This window comes from Gadus morhua, chromosome 1, assembly GCF_902167405.1.
Source record: "Gadus morhua chromosome 1, gadMor3.0, whole genome shotgun sequence".
Taxonomy (NCBI): Eukaryota; Metazoa; Chordata; class Actinopteri; order Gadiformes; family Gadidae; genus Gadus; species Gadus morhua.
The window spans coordinates 9,066,024-9,071,023 of record NC_044048.1 but is presented as its reverse complement, the minus strand read 5'-3'; the positions used below and the strand labels follow the sequence as shown (position 1 = coordinate 9,071,023).

Below are 5,000 nucleotides of genomic sequence, written 5' to 3'. Positions count from 1 at the left end.
AGACTGCATGTGCAGCTCTGTGCCTTCTGCTAGGGCTGGCATGTCCCCCCCCCCCCTCCCCCCACCTCCAAATAGTTAGTGTGCAGATGTATGTCACAGCAAAGCCAGTTTCTCTCCTTCTCTCCCCTCTGACTGAAACTGTGTAGCAAGAAAAGAATCCCAAAAAGGGGAAATCAACGCTTTATGCAATCATTGCTCCCTGTATGACTACACAACGTGAGTACACAGCCGTTACTTTGGAACAGAAACAACAGTGTATCTGCTCCCTGGCTGGGAACAGGAAGGACTCGTTGTTACAAGGGGCGGTCTGTTGTCTGTGAACAGCAAACAACAGTGCCTTTATTGGGAAGTGAGGTATCTGTCTGTGTGTGTGTGTGTGTGTGTGTGTGTGTGTGTGTGTGTGTGTGTGTGTGTGTGTGTGTGTGTGTGTGTGTGTGTGTGTGTGTGTGTTTGTGTGTGTGTGTTTGTGTGTGTGTGTGCGTATGTGTGTAGTGCGTACACATGATTCCTGATGCACAGATTGCCAAAGATTACACATTGTGTAAAGAGGAGATTGTGTTTGTGGAAGGGGATCCGGACCACCAAAGACCACTTGGCAGTGGTTCAACGGGTTTATCACATGGTTATCATCACTAGTCACTGGTTTAACCCGTGGTTATCATCACTAGTCACTGGTTTAACCCGTGGTTATCATCACTGGTCAATGTTTTATCCTGTGTTATCATCACTAGCCACTGGTTCATCCTGTGGTTATCATTACTAGTCACTGGTTTATCCCGTGGTTATCATTACTAGTCACTGGTTTATCCCGTGGTTATCATTACTAGTCACTGGTTTATCCCCCCATGGTTATCATCACTAATAACTAGTTTAACCTGTGGTTATCATCACTAATAACTAGTTTAACCTGTGGTTATCATCAATAGTCAAGGGCCATAGACACAGGAGGCTCTTGGTTAAGGATTGAATGAGGAATGATCCTGGAGAAGATGATTGTTTCTTTTTGCCTGATACTATTGGGAGGTTTCGAGAGAGATTTTCTCACAACCTGCTACTTATCATGAACATAGTTTACATATAATGTGTTTTTATAAAGTGGGCTCATTGTACCATGTAAGTGTGTGTTTTTGTTTGTTTATTTGAATGTGTCCTTGTCTAACCTCCATAAAGACACAGAAAAACTTTGCTGGCATAGGTTATGACATCTCCATGGTTACCGGCATGCACTGCCAGTTGGAAATCAATTGCGAATGCGCCGGGATCCCTGTTGTGCTGCTGTCTGGGCCTGGTCCTGCTGTGTCTCTGGTTCTGCTCTGTCTCTGGTCCTGCTGTGTCTCTGGTTCTGCTCTGTCTCTGGTCCTGCTGTGTCTCTGGTCCTGCTGTGTCTCTGGTCCCGCTGTGTCTCTGGTCCTGCTGTGTCTCTGGTCCTGCTGTCTCTCTGGTCCTGCTGTGTCTCTGGTCCCGCTGTGTCTCTGGTCCTGCTGTGTCTCTGGTTCTGGCCCTGCTGGGTCTTGCTGGGTCTCTGGTTCTGGTCCTGCTGTGTCTCTGGTTCTGGTTCTGCTGTGTCTCTGGTCCTGCTGTGTCTCTGGTTCTGGTTCTGCTGTGTCTCTGGTTCTGGTTCTGCTGTGTCTCTGGTTCTGGTTCTGCTGTGTCTCTGGTTCTGGTCCTGCTGTGTCTGTTTCTGGTTCTGCTGTGTCTCTGGTCCTGGTTCTGCTGTGTCTCTGGTCCTGGTTCTGCTGTGTCTCTGGTCCTGGTGGCCTCCAGTGAGTGGTGTGCAGTGTTGGGGAGTAACGGAATACATGTAGCCTACCGGCGTTACGTATTCAGAATACAAATTATAGCTAACTGTATTCCGTTACAGTTACAATTTATATAGTTGGTATTTAGAATACAGTTACATTGTTGAAATCAATGGATTACATGACGATACTTCTATTTCAGCAGTTTATTCGTGCTTTCACACCAACAGCATTTAGTGCGCACTAAACGAGTTTGGTCCCCTTGGTTCGGTATGTTTGCGTTGGTATGACTCCACCTCACTTCGATGTGAACCAAATCAGCCGACCGAGACCTCCCTGAACAGCTGGTCTCGATTCGCTTCCAAATGAACCCTGGTACGGTTCGCTTGAGATGTGAAAGCGAACGCACCTCGGTCCGATCCAGTTCTACAAAGCATATGCCTCTTTGGACGTAACAGGCACCCGCTCGGCCGCGCGCATTATGGGAATTATTGTTTGATTAGCGGTAACTCCAAGACTAACAGCAAATTGTCGGACCGTCAGGGAATTGGGACAGACACCCACGTTAAACGTATGCTGGAAAATACACATAAAAATGCAGATGATTGAACAATCTTCTCTCTCTCTCTCTCTCGCTCTCTCTCTCTCTCTCTCTCTCTCTCTCTCTCTCTCTCTCTCTCTCTCTCTCTCTCTCTCTCTCTCTCTCTCTCTCTCTCTCTCTCTCCATCTCTCTCTCTCTCTCTGTCCCTCTCTCTCTATTTTAAGGCGATTTTATAGGCAACACCCCTGCACTTAGCTCAGTGAAAAAAAAGTTAGATATACTAGCAAATATCTTTTCTCATGAACATACCCTTATAGTCTTTGTTCCACTACAGCAAATTATGTAAAATAGTTAACTTTCAGGGAGACTTGGGCCTAACACCGAAGAAGACTACACCAGAATAGGCCTGTTTAGTAAGCAGGATTTGATGCCGCATTCCTACACTTATAAAATGCAATTCAATGTGGAAGTAATCCAAGTATTCAGAATACAATACTCAGATTGAGTGATGAAACGGAATACGTTACATATTACATTTATGAGCATGTATTCTGTATTCTGTAACTGGATACATTTTAAAAGTAACCTTCCCAACACTGGTGGTGTGAGATTGGTCTTATGGTGTGAGAGGGCGGGCCTTATTGTGTGAGACGGGTCTTATGGTGTGAGACGGGTCTTATGGTGTGAGACGGGTTGTATGATGTGAGACTGGTCTTATGGCGTGAGACAGGTCTTATGGTGTGAGACGGGTCTTATGGTGTGAGACGGGTTGTATAATGTGAGACTGGTCTTATGGCGTGAGACAGGTCTTATGGTGTGAGACGGGTCTTATGGTGGGAGACGGGTTGTATGATGCGAGACTGGTCTTATGGCGTGAGACGGGTCTTTGTAGTATTACAATATCTCTGGCCCCAATGGAATATGAAAGAACATGAATGGACAATGTTCGGCTGTAAATGGATGAATGCATGTTTTTTGTGGACAGTAATATTTGAAGACCAAAACATTTGTCGACCAGCTGACTTGACAGAGCAACGCGTCGTCATCTGCAACGTTGCCCCACTAGAGGTCAGTGATGTGCTGCTAATCCCCTTGTATTAAGCCCCCTTTGCGAGCCCCTCTCCTTACCCAGTCGTCCCCGGGTAGACCGCCGGGGGATCAGCTTTGTCTCGTCAATAATTACACATACAGTCATCATTTATCCAGTCATACAGAGGTCACGTCTACAGGCCTGCTGTATGTCATACAGTCTCCGGCAAGCATAATCCATCACAAACACTCGCACGCATTATCCTCAGCCCACATCCTTTCTTGGCCTGATACACGATGTTTGTGGATGAGGTGTCCCCAAATTCCTTCTTTCTTTTTAAAACAGGAAGCATGAATCACAATAAATAACAACTTTTACCGTAATTCACCGTAGTTATAGTGACTCAGTCTCTTTACGTTCTCCCTTCTCATGTTTACCCTGACAGTCCTATAGGAGACGCCCTGAGTCAGACCAGAAGTTGCACTCTCTCTGGCCCCCCTGTCTCCCGTCATGCTTGGCTTTGACTAGACTTTTAACGGCAGCCAGGACCTCCCAGACGGCCCCCCCCACACCCCCGCCCACCATGTCATGAAGCCCATCACAGACACGCACGCACGCACACACTTATACCCACGTCATCCTCACCAGGAAACAACACAAAGTAGGGGAACCGGGGTGTCATTTAAATTCCCTTTAAGGGTTACGCGTGGGTGTGCGTGTGTGTGTGTGTGTGTGTGTGTGCCTGTGTGTGTGCGTGTGTGCGTGTGCGTGTATGTGTGTGTGTGTGTGTGTATGTGTGTGTGTGTGTGTGCATGTGTGTGTGTGCATGTGTGCGTTTGTGTGTGTACGTATATGTGTGTGTGTTTGTGTGCGTGTGTGTTTTTGTGCGTGTGCGTGTGTGTGTGTGTGTGCGTATGTGTGTGTGGTAGGGGGTGAGAGTGTATGTAGGGCCCACACCAACAAAGCGTGGAGTGTACATAGTTTAATGAGCCTCTCCAGCAGCCGGGAGGACAGCGACCCTCTAGCTCTGCATTGTCCTTCTAGTGCTGGCGGTGACACGGTCACAACGTACACACATACGCACGTGTGGCCCCCAACAGTGTGTAGGTTGTGCTACGCACCGCCACACACAGACACTGCTGTGAACTGATGAACAGGCTCCATTCCTCCACAGACTCCCTCCCTCCCTCCCCCCTCCCCCCCTCCTTCACTCCATCCCTCCCTCCCTCCCTCCCTCCCTCCCTCCCTCCCTCCCTCCCTCCCTCCCCCCTCCCCCCCTCCTTCACTCCCTCCCTCCTTTTCTCCCTCCCTCCTTCACTCCATCCCTCCCTCCCTCCTTCACTCCCTCCCTCACTCCCTCCCTCCCTCCTTCACTCCCTCCCTCCCTCCCTCCCTCCTTCACTCCCTCCCTCACTCCCTCCCTCCCTCCCTCCCTCCCTCCCTCCCTCCCTCCCTCCTTCACTCCCTCCCTCCCTCACTCCCTCCCTCCCTCCCTCCCTCCCTCCCTCCCTCCCTCCCTCCCTCCCTCCCTCCCCCCTTCACTCCCTCCCTCCTTCACTCCCTCCCTCCCTCCCTCCCTCCCTCCCACCTTCACTCCCTCCCTCCTTCACTCCCTCCCTCCCTCCCTCCCTCCCACCTTCACTCCCTCCCCCCTTCACTCCCTCCCTCCTTCACTCCCTCCCTCCCTCAC

At 49.6% G+C, this 5,000-nt stretch overlaps 1 protein-coding gene across 7 annotated transcripts in view; it reads left to right on the top strand.

The window, feature by feature from the left end:
* LOC115552726 (neuron navigator 1) overlaps positions 1–5,000 on the top strand; it is a 99,671-nt gene that overhangs the window by 46,160 nt on the left and 48,511 nt on the right. The window lies entirely within an intron of this gene.